Source organism: Rhodnius prolixus, unplaced genomic scaffold, assembly GCF_049639745.1.
Source record: "Rhodnius prolixus isolate KJV_2025 unplaced genomic scaffold, Rpr scaffold_6, whole genome shotgun sequence".
Classification (NCBI taxonomy): Eukaryota; Metazoa; Arthropoda; class Insecta; order Hemiptera; family Reduviidae; genus Rhodnius; species Rhodnius prolixus.
The window spans coordinates 3,553,495-3,574,129 of NW_027411634.1; the positions used below are offsets into that span (position 1 = coordinate 3,553,495).

The 20,635-nt window shown below is 32.7% G+C and overlaps 1 protein-coding gene and 1 long non-coding RNA gene across 3 annotated transcripts in view; both read right to left on the reverse strand.

Moving 5' to 3' along the window:
* Positions 1-20,635, reverse strand: part of LOC141461337 (uncharacterized) — a 219,519-nt gene that overhangs the window by 88,065 nt on the left and 110,819 nt on the right. The window lies entirely within an intron of this gene.
* Positions 15,213-19,195, reverse strand: LOC141460494 (uncharacterized). Its single transcript, XR_012462078.1, has 4 exons — positions 19,040-19,195; positions 18,596-18,835; positions 18,313-18,500; positions 15,213-17,782 (listed from the first exon to the last, which is right to left on the reverse strand). It is a non-coding gene; the product is annotated as an uncharacterized lncRNA (long non-coding RNA).

The window sequence follows — 20,635 nt, forward strand, 5'->3', positions numbered from 1 at the left end:
TGGACTGAATGTGACAGAAGCTCGGCATAATAAAGTTTATACTGACTGAAACTGGCATTAATTTTTAATTTTTTATCCGATATATTTTTATTTTAATTAACTGAAAATTATTTTTATGGGGGTCTGTTGGAGATTTCGAAAAATTATATAGGGGAGGGTCCATGATCATAAACGTTTGGCGACCCCTCCTGGGTTAGATTATACCAACTTCTTTCTTTCTATTAAATAATAATAATAATAATAATTTTATTTGTATTTGGGAAGACCCATACAAAATGGAGTTTGGTTCTCCTCAATAAAACAATACAATTAGAGTGTATAATCTGACAGAGAGAGAGAGATAGAGAAAAAGAAGAAAAAACAAACAAAACACAAAAAATAATAATACAATAATAATACAAAAAGTAAAAGATAAAAAACATCAAAAAGGAAAATAAAAGAAATATAAATCTTCCAACAAGACAACATTAACTAAAATAATATGAAACAAACAGTTTATATAAACCAATAATAAATAAAAAATTACCCTTGTTTAAACTTTTGTAAATAATTACTTATAACTAATAATAACAGTAATAATAATAAAAAACAGCTCACAAATTATCAGAAAAATCTTTGAACTTCAAAGCTGAAGTCACAAAATAAAATAAATTATCCATTTGTTTTAAATCATTTATAACAAGTAAATTTTGTAAATTTTCTTCTTTTTCCAAATTAGATTTCAAATATGTGTCTAAATACTTTTTTCTTATGTTTTTAAATGTAGGGCAGACTAATAGAAAATGAAAAACATTACAAGGTTCCTTTAAATTACATAGATCACATATAATCTCATCATTAAAACTGTAACTGTGATTTCTATAATATAATTTTGCATTTAAAGGGTTAGCAAGCCTTAACTGGCTTATCACTCTATGTTTTATTATTGGAGATCTGATTTCTAAGTAATATTCTCTAAAACCTAGATTGCTTATATGTTTATATAACGGATTACTGTTTGAATTGAATACAGAGTTGATATCTATTGAAATATTATTATTTTTAACTTTCTCTGAGATGTTAGAAATTTCTTTTTCAATTAAATTTACATTGGTCATGTGAAGAATGTTTTCAGCTCCAATCGGTATTAGTTTTGATTTAAATTGTGAAAACCAATTAAATTGTATTTTATTTGTAGGCGCAGAGTCCAATTCAACCAACTTTTGCAAACACATTCTAGGCAGTCTATCATCTTCCATCTTTTTCACTTTAATAAACCAATTACACATTCTCTTAATAACCAAATTTTCAAGGTGATCAACGCCTGTTTCTAAACGAACCAAATAGTTGGCAGTATTACGGGGCCAATTGAAAACTGTTTTAAAAAATTGCGTACTTATTATATCAATTCTATTGCAGTATAATGGTGCCCAAATCTCAGATGAATAGAGTAAGGTCGAGCTAATTAATGATCTAAAGAGTTCAAATTTTGTTTCCCAAGCGTCCGATTTGGATTTAATTAATATATCTCTAGCTTTGGTTGAAGCGATCTTTGACTTTTTAATAAACTCTTCTACTGCCACCGAAAAAACCCCTGAAGATGAAAAAGTAACACCTAGATAATTGAATCTATTGCAAATTTCAATTTTTTCATTATTATAATAAAAAGCTAGTGATTCCTTAATTCTACCGCCTCTTCTAAATGGTACAATTTTAGTTTTAGAAATATTAACCGTAAGGGCATTATTAGAACAGTATTTTGATAAAAACTTTAATTTACTATTAATCCCAGACCAACTATAATCAATTAGAGCCAAATCGTCAGCGTATAGTAAAGCCGAAATATCTTCATCATTTTTAACTTGTATGCCTTTGCAGCCGCTATTTTGTAAAAAGAGAATTAGGTCACTAATATATAAAGAGAAAAGCAGGGGTGACAAGGAGTCTCCCTGAAGTACACCCTGTGTGACGTCTACCCTGTATTCTCCTGAGTGGTCTTTTAAAACTATTGTTGCCTTATTATATAAATCTATTAATATGTTCAATACCCGACTACTCAAACCAATTTCATGCAATTTGGGCCATAGCTTATCATAAACCAAACTATCAAAAGCCCGCTGAAAATCGATAAATGCCACATAAACTGTCCTCCTTTTCATTCGCAACCCAATATGTATAGCTGAAGACAAAATAAAGATATTATCTGTACAGCCCCTACCAGGACGGAAACCATTTTGTTCTTCCGGTATAACTTTAATATTGTTTGCCCAAACCATGATACGTGTAGATAATATTGAGGTGAATATCTTTAAAACGGTGTTAATTAGGGCAATACTCCGGTAGTTACCTGGGTCCCTCGGATCACCCTTTTTAAAAAGATGGAAGACAAAAATTTCAGCCCATTTATCCGGGACCTTTTCACAACTTAATACAGAATTATAAAGATTAAGCAGATAATGCTCCCAATCGGCCGGCATTATTTTAAAAAATTCATAACTTAAACCGTCAGTGCCAGGAGCTTTTCCTGATTTACAACAATTTAGAGCTGCCTGTAATTCCTCTAAAGAAATATCGCCATCCAGTGCTGAGACCCGTACATCAAATGGAAGACTATATCTACTTCGAGTGCCATAAAATTTAGAATAATATTCCACAAAGTCATTTGTAGAAATAAAATCATTCAGTGGGTTTTTGCGCCTAAATTTATTAATCGCCAACCAAAAATCTTTTGTATTTCGCACATTACTAAGAGTATCCAAACATTCTGTATAATATATTTTTTTACTGAATTTAACTATAGATTTATAATTCTTCTTAACCTTTAAAAAATTAGAATATTCAGCATCAGAAAAATTCTGTTTTACTAAATTTCTATATGCAAATCTAACTTCCCTTTTTGCATTTTGGCATTTCTCATCAAACCAAACCTTATTTTTTAATTTTAGATTCCCTATAGGAATTCTCTTTTTTACTATCAAACCAGAAGCATAAGCGCAACCTTTGAAACAGCTCAATAAATTTTCATAAAGATAATTAACATCAGTAGAACTAAAATAAATATTATTAGTTAATAATAGTGAACATAAATAGTTCTGAACTTTGATTAAATTAAAATCAGAAATTTCTTTATCAATAAAACGATTAGTTTTAGTGCTATTTACATTAAGAGTATCACTATGGCAATTTGACAAATACAATGCCACGGGAAGGTGATTAGTTAATTCCGGGAGTGGCACAACTTCGAAATCAGCGACCAAATCTAAAACTGGAGGAGAGATCCACACTGTATCTACAATACTAGTACCTCTTGGAGTAAAATCTGTGTACTTAGCCGGCGTGTCACTAATAGATCTACCATTTAATATAAAATAACCACTATCCTCCATAAAGTTAACAAGTTTCCGCCCTCTAACATTACAGACTTCATCCAGTGAATCTCTCTGCCCTGACAAACAGCTGCCCTCGAATATATCTTCCGATAATTGATTTAAATTCCCCACTCTGGCATTCCAATCACCTCCCATTATGACATAATCCGAATTTCCCCCGCTTTTTAAACCCAAATTTACATTTTCTAAAACTAGCAGACATTCATCAGTATCAGCATCAGTATAGCGGTCATCAATATCAAAAGCATTTATCTTTAAATTGCAAAAATCCCAAGATGTTTTGCTTCTTTACTGAACCCTATAAAATCATTGCAAGAGGAATTAATAGAACTGGCAGCAAATGAGAAACTTAAATGCTACTTTAAAAACCCTGATAAACAACATTTTGGGGGGGGGGCTACAGCAGCAGATATCTGAGCGGCAATCTGATTTAAGGGCTGCAGTAATATAAGTTATTAAAAGTGTTTGAAGCATGAGATTTAGTGCAATCACAACTCTGATAGTTACGACGAGAGAGATGGGTTGTTACGACAATAAGCAGGCTGAGAGCGAACCACGCGGTGTGCGGATCGTATCTACACAGGATCAACAAAAGGTCCTCTCCTCTTTGCGTAGATTGCAATGAGGAGGAGGATTTCAAACATGTAATAATGATATGTCCACGTTATGTGGTAGAAAGGAAACGAATGTTTGACGATATATACAGGTATTTAGATGCACCATTTCGCTACGAAGACATTATATTCTCCACCAACATTTATGTGCTTAAGTCGATAGCAGAGCTAGCAATGAAATGTGAATGTATTTAAAAGCTATAGCCGAATTAGAATGATGGGAAGAAAATGCTTAGAGAAGGATTACGTGATTTTAATTTTGGTTAAGCTATAAGGATGGCAGGAGCACAGAGTGCTGCTCCATCCATTAGCAGTAGTTTATGTAAATAGCAGTATATAGTAGAATGATGAATGTGTGAAGCGAATGTATTTGTAGGTAAGAATGGAGAGTGAGTGATATTCTAGTGATAAGCACCTAGACGATGCTGGCTGTATGGCGGAAGTCAATGCCAAAAAAAAAAAACTCTGATAGCCAAAGAAACAAGAAGAAACAAATTACAAATAGTTAAACGTAGCGAAACAGATCTTAGCTGACCAAAATAGAGCGCCAAACGTATTTGCAGAATAACTGCACACCAAGTTCATATTAGGGTTTAGTAATCTATCAGCTAGAGTCTGCTAGCTAATGATGATGATTCTGCAAGTCCTTCTTCTGTACTGCACAAAATGTTGGGTAAATTTAGGCTAGGTTAATCACAGGGAACGTTTAATATCTTTCAGCTAGTTTAGCTAGAACCCCTTCTGGAGAAATGGTATGGAGAATCACATGGGCCTAAAAGTAAAGTAAAGTAATCGCCTATTTTTTCAGGCGGAGCTTAACGTCCAACTACCATTTACTAGGTGACGCGGACGGAGGCGAATAGTATACGTACGTTTACTATTTCTCATTTAACCATTAAATAAGATCCAAGGCCAAGACCAGGAATCGAACCCAGTACCACAATGCATATTAGCTTTGCAGGTATCGCCTCTTAACCCGCTCGGCTTCCGTGGCGCCTATTCCAAACAAATATTTTTGGTGCAAGTGTGTGAAGAAAGGTGTAATCCAATAATAAGCCTCAGTAAGTTTGTGATTAAAACATCTATCATCGCTTAGTTAATAGTGTTTCACAGTCTTGGGTGTTAAGGCCTAATACTGGCTGGCCACAGAAAGGGCTGCCCTAAATGGATGTACTGAAGAGAGGCTGGCCAGGACGAGAGTTATGAGATCAATAATGTTCTCTCAATGAGCTCAATAACAAGAAAACAAATCTTGATAAAGGGGAATAAGAAATCCATTTATTTAAATTCTCTTTTTATTTACTTTTTCTTAACCAAATGTAGAAAATCAAAGTCAAAAAAAAGGAATTGATAAACAAATGTCTAAGGAGACGGTGCGAACTTAAAATAGAACTAGTACAAAAACAGCTGATTAAACGTACGTTGAGATGTTGAGGGTAAAGGATATAAAGATAAATTACATCTAAATTAGAAATGCTAGAAAGTAAATAATAATCAACAATAATTTCTTAAACAGTTTGCTAAGATGAGGTAAACAAATGTTTGACAAGCAAACAATGGCTTTGCATCCACAGTAACAGCTCAATTTAATATTCTCTCTCTCTCTTCCTCAGTTTGGACTGATTTATGTAGCCAATGAAAACAAAAGCCAAACGGTTGATCAACTACAGATGCCATAAAGTTGTGCCAGTGGCGGAAGTGAATTGGATCAAGAATATAAAATGTTGTAAAGTGTAGATAGATTTTTTTTAAAAAAAATATCCAATTTAATGACTAGATCCAATAGATAAAAAGATAGCGCTAATAATTTTTGTTTTGTTTAAAAATACTGTAGTTTATTGGACGGATTAAGTTGCCTTTAAGTATTGTTTGGGCCAATCATAAATTACAAAGTTAACGCTGCTTACCACCCACCCACCTAATTATTCTACCGTCAAAACCGGAAGATTGTTTTTAAATTCTATCTTTCCGCAATACAACCAATTTTAGTGGGCAATCTTTATAATAGAATAGTTTATGCCGATGATGTGGCTATACTGGGCAAGGTCGCAGCAGGAGCTTAAAATTAAGTTTTTCTGGAGCTGGAAATGGTTGCTAAGGAATTTGGTTTAGAGGTTAACATCGAAAAAACCAAGTATATGGTCAATACGAGGAGAAGAAGAATATTCCGGAACCTACGGGTGGGGGAATATTCTTTTGATGGGGGTGAAAGAATTTAAATGCTTGGGGCAGTATTAACTTCTAATAACAGTGTTAGGGAAGATCTATACGAGAGAATCGCTGCCGGCAATAGATCTCTCTGGGCGCTGCAGCCTTGTTTTTGCTTGTCCCGAGCAATAAAGTTAAGAATATACCAGGTGATACTGCGTCCAATCGTTACCTACGGTTCGGAAGCATGGGTATAAAACAAAGGTTGTGCAGATGTGGGAAAAGAAAAGTATTAAGAAGTATTTTCGGACCTCCAAGATGGCTATAAAATCAGGACGAATCTAGAAGTCGTTGCACTGTTTGGTGAGCCTGATATATGTAGCCACTATAAAGTATGGTAGACTACGATGGCTAAGGCTTTTTGCACCGAATTTGGAGGAGACGAGAGGTCCCAGGAAAGCACTGTATGGACACCCTGGTGGAAAAAGGCCGAGGGGTAGGCCTCGACTAGGATGGTTGAACGACATACAGGACGATTTGGAAGCCCTTGGTTTGCAGAGAGATGGAGAACGTCGGCAAGAGACAGGGAGAGGTGGAGAGCTGTAGTGGCTAAGGGCTCAGGTCCTTCATGGACCGTTATAGCCCTTGAGCAAGTAATTAAGTAAGTAAGTAACGCTGCTTATCACCCACCAACCTAATCATTCTACCGTCAAAACCGGAAGATTGTTTTTAAATTCTATCTTTCCGCAATACACCCACAAAAATAATATATTGTCCCGGAAAGTTATTACAATTAAAGGTTCTTAGTTTTATTAAGTAATCAAATGAATAGCATGCCAAATCTTTGAAGCCATTTCTGAAAATATTTAAAAAGCATCGAAACCTATTTTTGTAACACTCCAGTATCTTATAAAGTGAAAAGAAATTGACACTATAACATTTAAGGCTGCACCCCCCCCCCCAAAAAAAATCCTATTTAAAGAATAAAATCCAATCGGAAATTATTGAAGCGGAAATAATAACATAAATATGTTGAGACGTCATCGTTTTCTGTAACATCATCAAAGATTAATGACATCCGATGTTATTAACGATTCTATTTATAAATCAGGGATCATCTCTGAAGTTGTCATTCAATTTAAGGTCTGTAATTTGGAAAGCAATTAATAAAACATAATTAAGAATTAATTTGTTAGTTTTAATTGTTTATTGCGGTTCTGAATAATTTTTTTAAAAAATACTCCAAAGAATGGTAATCAAGGAACGGGTAATTTTACAAAATTTCTTGTAATAGTGAAAAATAACTGGACATTTTTAAGGTTTAAAGTTATTTAATTGGAAACAAAAGGTGGTTTAATACCGATGAACTACTCCCCGAAGTGTTCTTCTTGTAGGTAGGCAAACAGCCTGACTACCTAGGTCTACCACCAGGATAGAGAGAAAAAAAACCTTCTTTGAAAAAAGGATTTTTGAATGGGAGAGGGAAAGAGCTTGGCTAACTGACGACGTCGCGCTCTTTCTGGGGCATCCCTAGAAAACCTGGATGGTTACTAGAAGTTAGAGGGCATATACCCTCACTGGAGACGCTAGGGATCACAGCTTTTTTTTGTCACTGGGGTAGATTATCCTAGACAGCCGGCTTCCCTTTTTTTTAAAAAAAAAAAAAAAACTTTAAATGGGAGCCTAGTTCCCTTTAATAGGATATACTATAACCAGTCAGGCTTGGGGGTCAGTGGTAGGGAGTGTTGTTGACATCAGGGAATGGTTTAGCACTGGATTCCCCGTTTTTTTCTGGTTCTTTCTTGAAGTGGCAGTTAAGTTATTGGAGGTTGGAGGAGAGAATATCTTGCCTAGAATCTCTAGAACCTAGAATATCTTGCAGTTTTTAGTAAATGTGGAAGAACCATCCTGCAGGATGTCTAGGCTTTGAAGGGGACAGGTGTTTTAGCACAAGAAGTAGCTTATTGCTGACTGCCGGCTGTTCACTTTTCCTAGATCCTCTCTAGGGAAGCCAGAGTTGATGGTTTTATCACCTAGTGGAGCTGTAGTAATACATGGTCTCATCTGGCACCATTGGGGTATACAATAGATCTATTTTTATTAAAAGAACACTCCACAAACAAGGCTAGAAACCGTGGTTTTCTGTCCACTTTCCATAACTACAATTCTATAGACTTTAACTAATTTTTCATTCCTTTCAAACTTTGAATTTTATTACAAATTTTATATTTAAAATGAGAAAGTTTCTCCATTATTTGCAAAAAAAAATTCTCAGCAAATAAAAATTTAATAAAGTTGTCTGGATATGAAAGAAGGAACTGATAAGTACACTTTAATAGATCATTAAATAGAATTATCTCTTAAAAAGTAAATAAATAATTAATGGGAAACAAAACAATCATTAATTAATAAAATAATGAAGTCAATCCCAATTATGCAATACAAAAATGCAGATTACAATATTTCACAACAGAGTGCAGCTGTTTTAATTGACTTTATTAATTCTTATATAACCTCCCATTTCGTAGTACCCAGGTTACTGATTGGTATTAGTTCCACTGTTTTGATAATTTGTTTAGTGAATCAAGATGTTATAAAAATGGAATGGAATTATTGGAGAGCAGGATTTTGTTCCAGAAGTCTTTCAATAAATAGTTAGGAATGCAACGAATAGATAAGTAGAAAAAACATCTCTTTGTTTTGATTCTCTTTAATAAACGTTTCATCCTGATTAGGCTTTCATCAGCTTAGTGACGATGGCCTAATCAGGCTGATACTGTGCTCACCAATTGGTAAACTATTTGATAATAAAATTTTATATTTCTCCAAACAAAATGCTTAATTAAGAATAGATAAAAATATGATCAAAAGAGTTTCCTATAATCTCTTTTATGGGGCAAAAGGAACTGCTGGACATGCCCTACAATTGGGTCTAACTCCTGCAGCTGAAGATTTCTGGGACTCGCAGTAATTACGAGTGATCACAGTTAACTATAAGCATCTATTAGAGAAAGTTGAGAAGAACCTAACTGGGGTAAATTTAGTGTTGGTGATTTCCATATTAATACTTAGGTACATGACAACTTAACCGTGTGATTGGCCAAACCAATCAAGTCGCTAGATATAACTTTGAAAAAGCTAAAATGTTTAGAATCAGTGGTAACGGCAGATAATGCACCAGGAGATAAAGCATAGGCTTATTGCCGCCAATAACTGTTACTATGAACTTCTGAAACATGAAAAGCTTCCGCAATCTACAAAGCTGCTTCTCTACGACCTGTTCTCTGCCATATGGTTCAGAAACAAGGTCAATGACTAAAGCCATAGAAAGAAAACTATTAGGTTTCAAGAGAAAAAGTACTCTGGAAGATACATGGCGCGGTCAAAGAGAACAATGAATGGAGAATAAGGCACAACCATGAACTGGCCAGCGTGTATGAGAGTCAGATGTGGTACAAGTACGTACATTCGGATTAGTAAGTCTTGAGATGGGCGGGCGGAGGATGTTTCTAAGGATGGATAAGATCTTAGCCGCCAAAGAAAAATGTTAGCGCAGAACCTGCCGGTAAAAGGAAAGTGAGAAGACAGAATCTGAGATGGCTAGATAGTATAGAATGGCCTCGTCAGATCTTTGGGTATCAGGAATTGGTGGGTCGTCGCTCCGGATGGAGATGAGTGGTGGGCAATTCTTGGAGGTGGCGAGAATCCAGTTATGGAGCTCAGGATGGTGATGATGAATTTCCAGGCAAAGGAGAAAGTTATTTATTTGAGAACCAGATAAACAAAGAACTTCATAACAAATACGCCCTTCTGGTAAGTTTACAAGACAATGTATGTACATTGCTCAGCCAAATTTTAATTTGCCTTTGACCCTGAGCATGATGACACAGATAATGTATAATGTTTCCTAATAACTCATAAGGTAATCATATCAGTCTTTGTTTCCAGATCCCCGTAGGCATTCTGGGATTCTAGAGAACGAGTATGCGGATGAGACAGTACGGTTTGGGAGCTTCATCGATTACACTATGACACTGAAACCTATTATCACCCTATCGGCCTTTTCAGAACGTAGATGGCGCAGAAGCGTTTTAAAGATCACTGTAAGAGGTGGAGATCCTTATACTGAATGTCTTCAGGCAAAGGAGGCTTCTTTCTTTTTTATTGAAGATGAGGGTTAGACAGGGAATAATGGACAGTATTCTCTCTGCTTCTTCCTTCCTTAGATAGAATCGTCTATCAGGCCAACATCACCATCATGTTCAATAATAATTTTATCAATAAATACATTTCTCACGTAAGACAATTTCTGATTTATTTATTCTATTTTTTTAAATTTATATTTCTTGACTTATACTAACTTCTGAAGCGAAGGTTTGGACAAAGTAACTTACTTAAAGTTAAGTAAATAAATATTAAGAATACAAACATTCACCTACATAGATGGTTTCAAAAAACTGAAAATACAATTCATTCTCTCAAATCAAAACAATGTACCAATAAATTATAATATACAGTAAAGTGTGAAACATGGACTTATTTAGATAATAAGTAGAGTACAGAAAGCACACTGGAAGGGTAGATGGTGAAGTTCTCTAAGTTAGAAGTAACTAGCTCATTGAGGAACGAATACAACGGTGATTATAAAACAATGAAGATCAGTTTAAGCTCTAAGACGATAAATGTGAACTAATGTGAAAATAACAAAACATTGAAACAAGAAAGGCGTGAAGATAAAGGAAAATCTGACTGGAAATCGGCCAAAATGATTATCTTATTCATTTTAGAGTAAGTAGCATCTTAAGTCGCTGATGCTATAAGCTATATAATATAAGAAAACTAATTATTCTATTTTTAGTTAATCTCTATGGACAAATAGCTCATTTATTACGATTCTCAAAAATTAAAATTAATTTTGTTACACGTATAAATTAATCTTGAATCAGCCTCCGCTGAGTACGGTGCTTGTGTTAATTAATCTGAGTTCATTTATGCTAATGTTATATTAAAACTGCCTGGTAGGACAGTTGTATAATTAAGGTCGGAGAAATTAATTTAATTTCTGATTAATTATCAAACCTACTGTCAGTGATAATTATCAGGTAGAAATTAATATCAATTCGTACGCAATAGCTTCAAAGTTAGTAAAATTATGTAAACCACTTGCTCATCTTAGTAAACAATTGATTTAGCATGGCTTATAAATAAGTATTCGGTTATAAACTATGTTAATTTAAATAAAATTATAATTTCGTTGTCCAAGTGACAATATTATTTTCAATATTTTACAATTCCTTCCAAGACTACCTAAAAGTTATTAATATTGATAATTTATTCTTCCATTACTTTTTACTTAATGTAGTGGAAGAATTCCCAAAAACACTCTGATCTCTTGAGAAGTTACGGTCAAAAACGCTCAGACACTGCAGGCTATACCTCATTCTCACGAAGTTAATTCACATAAATCTGCATTTCAACTTGCAGGGCTGTGAGGAAAACTCCGAGGTAGCCTCTTTCTGGAGGATAGACACAATCTACAACAAATTGGGAAATATTTCACTAAAATCTGGACTGAAATTTTCTATACTGGGAGCTAACTAAATCGGGCACGAAAGAAATTCGGTTATAATGGAGGGTAAGGCAGAAAAAGGATTCGCTGGAGGATTTTGGAAAGTAGAGACGACTTGACTTAGACTTAGTTGAATCCCATTTAAGCTCCATAAGTCCAGATCAAATAATTGCGGTTTTTTGTTTTTTAAAATATGTTTTAGGTTTACAGTATTTTCCTCTACAATTTAAGAGATCAAAGTGGGTTTTATTTTCTGTTTAAAATCATTCTTCAGTTAGATGATCTCGTAAAGCATTTCTAGGAGTAACCGGATCCGCTGTATCATCATAGGTATAGGAGAATTGGTTTGTGATAGGATGAAAGAGCTATGATAGGATGTAGAGGCATTACCCACAGAAACTCTTACCATCTATGGACTGGATTGAAAAGTGGTTGGAACCCTAAATGAACCTGAAAGTACAAATAGGATGCAAGTATTTGGGAGGATGTTTTTGTCGGTCTATTCCAAACCAAGAAATTTTCCATATTAAAAAAAAAAAAAAATGGGATCGAAAAGTGGAAACCTTAGATTTCTGAATGTTTCCAAATTTTCTGGAAAAGGGTTCGAATAATTTTCATTAAACGTAGCGTGCTATCTACTTGTTTCTTTTTTTTTTTTACAACTACTTTTATTAGAAAATGCTTTTCCAGATAGAATGTATTTAGGTAGACGCAGCTGGAAATTGTACTACCTAATGTGACGATGATTGATGGGTAAAGTAACATTTACTTATTTCAGTTGTAATTAATTGGACAGTCCTATCCACCAATTAGGTAACGATAAGTAAAAGTGAAGTAAAGTAATTGCCTATTTTTTCAGGCCGGCTTTACGTCCAACTACCGATTTAGGTGTTGCAGACGGAGGCGATTAGCAAACATACTCTACTGTAAATTTCTTCTATTAACTATTAAATAATAAAATTCAAGACCTAGACCGGGAATCGAATCCACTAGCCAACAATACATCTTAGCTTTGCGGGTCTAGCCTTTAACCGCTCGGGCTAGGACCTTGGCGCCATTGAAGGCAACTAAAAGTGTAGTAAAATCCCACAATAGTTACAATTACACTAGTAATAATCCTGGAAATGAGAATCTGCGAATTCAAATCAACTCATTTTTCCTTCTTTTTCTCAGATGTCAAGTTTTAAGTAATAAAGTTCCTTCATCAAATAGAAACGCATAAATCTAGTAAAGTAGATACCCACATTAATTAAACAAAGTATTAATTGATCAAATAGCAACTTATTCTTGTATTAATAAATCTACTATATTTACGTGACAAGCGGAAAATTAGGGAAAATGTGATAATAAACAGGTTGGGAGGTGATATTGATACATTTAAATACAGACGGATAAAGTACATCACCCGCCGCACTTCGTCCTTCTACAGGACCGCCAATAACGCCACCATTGTGCTGTAACCCAAGGTTAGGTTTAGATGTTTTAACGTCACCGCCTTACCAGTGTCTCAAACTAAGTGGAATTATCTGTGTGTCTATAGAGGGAGTAACAGTGTCAAGTTAATTTCCCTTAGCTTGAACTTTACATTTATAAGCACACAAACAGAATCGTCGCCTCGAGCATGTTCTAACAGGCATTTGTCCTTCACTATCTATCTGGTGCTGCTTGCTTAGTTAAGCCAATATAAATTTGTTGTAGTTGATTAAGATGTAAATGTTATGTTTGTAATTAACACGGATTCAATGTAATAAATAAATTAAACCATCTTGAACATTATATTTCTTGCCTTGAGAAAGATTCTCTGTGATTATAACAGATTTAGAGAGATTTTTTTTGTTTGTTTTATTGCTGTTATTCCCAAAAACAAGCGTCTCTTGGTACTTTGTGATTAAGAGCCACACGTGATATTATCGTAGGAGCAAATTATCATGGTCCGAAGTATATAAAATATAAGATGGAGCCCGCTTCCTAGGCGTTGCAGCCAAAAAAAGGTTCGATCCCATCCGTGTATAAGGGCCCAGAGTTTCCCATCCGTGCTTTTCCTAGTACCAAATCCCCTCTATATATTTATACTATTTAACAATATCTATCTTGGAAGCAAACAATAGAATAACTGTTATCTATCTAGCAAGGAACTCCCAAATAATAGAATATTTCAAATTTTTGAAAAAATAATTATTGGAAAGAATAATTATTTTCCCTGTTTAATCTTGTCTATCCTAACTGTTCTTAACCCTTAACAGTAAATGCTATAGATGATAAGTCAGAGGGATAATTCTCGTAGGAGGCATTACATCAAGATAGATAAAAGATTATTTTCTACTTACTACCTAATAGTAAATGTATAACTATTATTTGAAGAAAATAATGTTAAAAAACATGGTTTACCGTAACTGGAAAAATTAAAAACATTTATTGGTAGTTATCATTAAAGTTATAAACTGTAAGTACCCCGTCACGAATATTGTAACTAAAATAAACTACTAAATAACTTATAAGTCCAGACGAATCCAGTTGGCTCCCATATCTAACTCGACGTCTTTAAAAGATGCTCTACGATTACAGGTTGGCTGACCCCATTTTATGGAAATAAATGAAGGCAAAAACCCTAACTTAAGCAAATAAGTTGTATTTATAGACGTAAAGCACCTTAACATGGATGAAGATTCTTTTAAAGTAGACTTTACTTTTGTTTTTTTTTTCAATTTGAGGAATCTAGACATAGTAGAATCGGGTATCCAAACGCTAATCTGAATCAATTGCTGACGATTTTGGCTAGTGACAAGTATTAACATGTTAGGGATCAAATGAGAAAGAAGACACTGAAGACAAAGCACTTTTCCAGCAAATCTTTGAGCCACACGCAAAGAAATCAAAGGCACACAAATCTAATAAAATAAATCTGATAAAAACTACCATTTTTTTTTTTTAAAGTTACTACTATTTTTCTGAAAATGAGTCACTGAAGTATTTTCCAGAAACTCAATTCCCATCAAAGTACCAGGAACAAAGAATACCCTAATAAAATAAAGCTAATTTCTTGGCTAAGGAAGCATTTATTAAGATTTTTGCTGTTAAAATATTATCAAGCTGTTTCTATTTTGAATTTTTAAAATACAGAAAATAAAGCATAAATGTGAAAGATTTTGCTGCAACGATTTAGGAAATGGTTTGATGTAAATCTATTAGCTTTAAGAGAGAATTAATTAAAACTGTTAAATAAAAACTGGATTAAAAGTCAAATACTTATAATTTAGTGTTCAAGGCTGTGGACTAAAATCACAACTTTAATAAATCTGTATCCTCTTTGAATAACGCTCATAATGTACCATGAGTCAAAATTCTGATAAAATTTTAAAAACTTCCTAAAAAATGGCGATTATTAATGTTTCATAAGATCAAAGAAACATTTCTGGCCGTGTACGGCTTGCAATATTCACATTTGCAAGATTTGAGTTATTAATTATTATATGGTGAAATTGACCAAATAATTGATTAATCTATATATATAAAAATGAATGTGTGTCCGTTTGTTTGTACTCGATAGATTCAAAAACCATACATCCAATCGCCGTGAAAATTTGGGAAATTATTAGGTATATCCCCGGGAAGGTTTTTGCAAATTTTTTTTAAAATCAGAGTTGGGGCTCTAGGTGCTCCCGAACAAATATCCCAAAAATATCAAAATAACAATTAATTAGTAATATTTGTTAAAAGTGTAACCATGAAAACCATGAAAAACAGTTTTTTGCAATTATTAATACGAGAATAAATTATACCGAAGATGGTAGAAAATCCATTAAACTAAAAGTACTCAACAATACTATTGACGTTGATAATCGTTGGGTAGTACCATATTCTCCATTACTACTAAAAACGTATAACGCACACATAAATGCTGAGTACTGCAATTCAGTGAAAGCTATAAAGTATATTTGCAAATATGTGAACAAAGGAAGCGATATGGCAATGTTTGGAGAGGAAAATACAACTGCATCTAACGATGAAGTCACCCAATATCAACTGGGACGCTACATAAGTAGCAATGAGGCCGTATGGCGTATTTTATCATTTTCCAATCATGAGCGATATCCAACGGTTGTTCATTTAGCAGAAAATGGACATCGTGTGTATTTTACATCAGAAAATGTACGTGCAAGAGCAATGTCACCACCGCCAACAACATTAACTGAATTTTTCACATTATGTAGAAATGATACCTTTGCAAGGACACTACTATACTCTGAAGTAGGGATAATTTTATTGTTAATTTTCATTTCGATGTATTGTATACATTTGATCATTAATAAATTATGTTTGAGGTATCAAAACTGCCTTTTTGTTAAACACAGCAACGTGTGTACGGGTACAGCTAGTTGTTAATAATATTAACATAAAATTATTTGAGTTATGTGTGTTAACATTTTGGCTGAATTCGACTCTAAAATTTTTTATAATATAATTGGTTTATATCTTTATTAGAATAAGTTGTAATTCTAATTGGTTTATAGCTTAAAAATCATCAATAAATAATCGAAATGCAAAGCTGATCATTTATTCCAAAAACTTTCCCCATCATCTTTTAAATTATAAAGACCAAATGTAACTTCAGATCATTACATTATATTCATCAAGAATCACTGATTCGTCATTATTAATAAATGAATTCTCAGGTATTGAAAATATAAATCTTGAAGATGAAATAATGAATACAAAACGCTAATTCGTATAAAAAAAAAAAAAGTAAGCATGCATTTCAAAAAATTGTAAATGATTACTCACCCAAAACTTTTTATAGCAGTTAAAAGCCCTCGTATCATTTAAATTTAATGAAACACAAATTTTATTCACAAATTACACAAAGGACATGAAATAGAATACATAATTACACAAAAAAAATCCGATATAATTCATTTCACTTGTGATAATGGCGACTACATGGAAGTGACAAAATGAAATTCATTTATTAATAAAAAAATATATTAATTTATTTTTATTTTTTAAATTGACACAGTATAATTTTAAAAAACTACTTAAAAAAACTTAAATTTATTGATACAATTTTAAATTTACAATAAAATACTTTCATTTTTGGACTTGGACTTTCGACAAAATAACTTGACAAAATAACAAACAATATCATTTAAAAAATCATTTGAATCAAAATAATTTTTTCGAACTTAATAAATATTAAACAAAAACAAAAACTTTTATTTGTATATTTCAATTTAAGAAGATATAGCTAGTAGGTGCCCTTTAATTGACCTACAATTCACGGCCATCATGGACTGAGTTCTTAATTCTATGTGCAAGTATTTTAATTTAAGATTTTTTTGATTATTTATTAAAGTAATATAAACAAAATTAAATGGTAACTTATTAAGAGAACTGTAAGAACAAAAAGTATACAAAATTTATGAAGCTAAGTGAAGAATTAATCTTAAAATAATTGATGAAAAAATGCAATATTTTAGACTTGTAAGTTTCAGCTTAAATGCATTTTGTTTAACTAAATTTAGTGAATTAAATGATGTAATACATCTTAAAAATGGTATTAGTTAATACTTTATAAAATCCATTAATGGATAACTTGGATTAATTACAGTTTTTCTGGATGCTGAAAGATTTCTTGATTCAGACCAAGGTCACTTGGACAAGGTTTAAAATGGTCTCTTTAAAAGTGACTTTTAAGTATGATAAAGAAAAATTACATCTTGGAGTTCATTATATTGGTTTTTTTAAAAAAGGTAAGTGGTTTCATATACATTTTTAAAAATATTTGAATTTAAGTTTAAAAAAGTAGATAAAAAAGATAATCTGTTCAATTTTGTTTTCTAATACCAGTTTTTTTGGAGTAGTTTTCATCCATATTTCATAGTTAGTAATGAATAACAGCACAGACTCCTTTACAATAAGATCTCTCATGATTTTAAAATGAAGCTCATACTAGCATTCAGCTTGATGATCTAAATTGAAATAAAAATCTATGTCTCGTAATAATTTTCTTCATTTAGGAACTGTTCTTTTACAACTCACCCTTTCTCTAAGAAATTTCGACCTGCACAAGTTCATGCTCAATCATGCTGAAAAATGTCAAAAAGAATCAATTTTCTTTCTCCGTTCTAGTTTATAAAATTAAAAAGAGGGAGTTACAAAAGTATTTCTTCCAATCTTCAAGAAAAATCATGAAGTTTTAAACTACTATCAATCAAGTAATTCTTAAAATACAGGTTTTTTAATGACAAGGTTTATCTTAACCTTAGGATTTTTGGAAAGAAGAATTTGTTTGATAGCCAAATGTTTGTTCTGTAACCTGTAAGTTAAATCTAAATCTTAGGAACCTGGGACAAGGTATAATAAAACATAATTTTAGATTGAAAATGAACTTGAACAGTTCTAGATGTCTGTGGAAAGTAAGCTACAAAAAAAAGGCAAGGACAATTTTCCTCAACCAAGAAAATAATTTGACACTGATCTGTTAGGTTTTCTTTCAATGATAAACTTTTTTAAGAGTTTCATTATAAACTAGCTTGATTAAAACAAGAAAACTTTCAAGTTTAGTGTTTCACTGATGAAGGATAACTACTATTGTTATTATTTCATACAAACTTACATTTTTGTCTCTGCATTTTAAACCAACTTTTTTCATTTGCTCCATAATTGTTATACACTGGAGTTGCAGAAGCCCAAGGACATTTCTTATAGAGTTTTTCTTTTTAGGTTAACCTTTCTCTAACCATTACAGAAGATACACTTGCTGAATATACATTTTAAGGCAGATAATTCCATTTTTCTGTTATTCTAAAAAAAAAAAAATTTTTTACAAAGAACTCATTGATAACGTAGCAACTTGGAAATAAAAGATAAAGTAAACAATTTTCAACATGAATACATACCCAAACCATTATTTTTTTCATCAAAGCTGGAACAATGCTCAAAATTCTTAATTTGTAACGAAAAAATTGGGAAATACTTATTTTATTTTCAATTCTGCAGGTATCTGAAAATGTCTAGCAGTATTTGTGTCGTCCAAGTATTCTCACACAAGAAACGACTTACTTGATGCACGTGCTAAAGATGCACTTCTAACCTTACACCAGTTGTCAACAGGTATTTACCAAAAAACATCTTTGTACCTAAAATTTAAAATGATTTTATGAATTGTTGATTACTTGATTTTACTTACATAAACAGTATTCCAATAAATAATAAAACTGTTTAATGAAAAAAGGCAAAACAATGATGTTAACTGGCATCCATTTTTTGGTTGTTTAAACATTAAAAACAAAGGTTAAACTTAGTATTTTACAAAAATTAGTGTTAACTATACGATCACTAACTAATATCATTTGATTGTAGATCTAATTAATTAATTATGAACCCAATGGGCATGTCCTCCATCACCGTAAAGTGCCTAACACAGTTAACAAAACAAATCTTAGCAATCAGCTAACTTGTTACCACTCTGAGACTGAGGCCATGATATAATTCAATTATAATTTCCAAGATTGCGCTGCTTAGAAATTTTATGCCTTTACTTTTTCTTTAATTATTTTACAAACAATAATGCAGTAATAAATTAAAATTAAATGTTCTTAACACTTAACAATTGAAATATTTACATCTTATCAAGTGTGAAACTGAAATTTAAATGATGCTTCGGGAAGGGGTCGCGGCTGCGCTGCTATCCCTAAAATTAGGCAATACTAACAAATTATTTAAAGAATAAGAATACGAGTATTTTGTCAGTAATATCGGTTAGTATAGTGACATATTTGTGGAAATTACTTAGATCTTTTGCCCCCTGTGGGATACTGGGATAGCCAATTCTTCAGGGATCTTAAATATTAACTGACACATCTTAAATATCGAACCAATAACACTCTCTCAGATAGGGCTTGCAGATATGACGACCACAAGTAATTGGATCTTGGGCTTAACTGGGAGACAAACTTTCTTATCACTATGTACACTATCTTCTGCAAATACTTTTTAATAAAGCTACTGTCTCTGAACAAACATGGAATTCTAGAGGAGCTTTTAATTAATTTTTTAGAACGCAGGTGTTTTGACTTTATAATCACTTTAATGTTATAATCTTCAAATGATCTGTTCCTTTCTTCATTAGAAGTGGGCCAGCCATTACTTCAACAGTTTCGGGCGTTACTCAGGCTTTCCTCAGCACTTGCACTGACATTACACTGTCCCATTGCACTGAGGGTTTGTTGAGGATGTTATCTATACTGTTAGTTGGGTTTTGCCAAACCTGTAGAGTGTAGACAAACGTTTCCTCACACGATGCTTTACATATCTCACTCATAGTGGAACTATATTTTTAAGAATTCAACATTACAAGAAAAGGAAACCTCTTTAGCTAATTTAAGGGCATAGTAAATTTCACTTTACAGTTAACTTTCAGGAAACATTAACATCTAATGAGATTAAAATCTAAGATAAGAGATTCCCAACTTAGTGGGACCTGTTGCTCACCTTGAAGATTTATTATTTTTTGTTGCTCATTGAAAATTGATAAGAGTTTGTCTATTGATGCAAATATTTCTTCAATTGAGTGGTTTTATTGACTGAGAGTAATAACTGAGTGTGTGTGCACATTATCGACCCCCCCAAAAAATGTGTTTTAAGTTTTGGATATTTTAATTATGCACTTTTAATGGCTGGATAAACATATTTTTTTAAAAGTTAGGTTATTACTCGTATTTAAAATAATAGCTTAAAAATGGAAAAGTTTTGCTCGGTAATTAGCATACTGGATTCCAACGGGTTCGAATCCAGGTGCTGGATCTTAGATTTTCTCTTCATAGATACAGGCTAAATTTCCAGCGATGATCTTTCATTTCCTATTGGAATTTTTTATTTTGTAGTGGATTTTCTTTTTGTATTCTCGGATTAGGCAGACTGTGTTGAAGGCATTGATC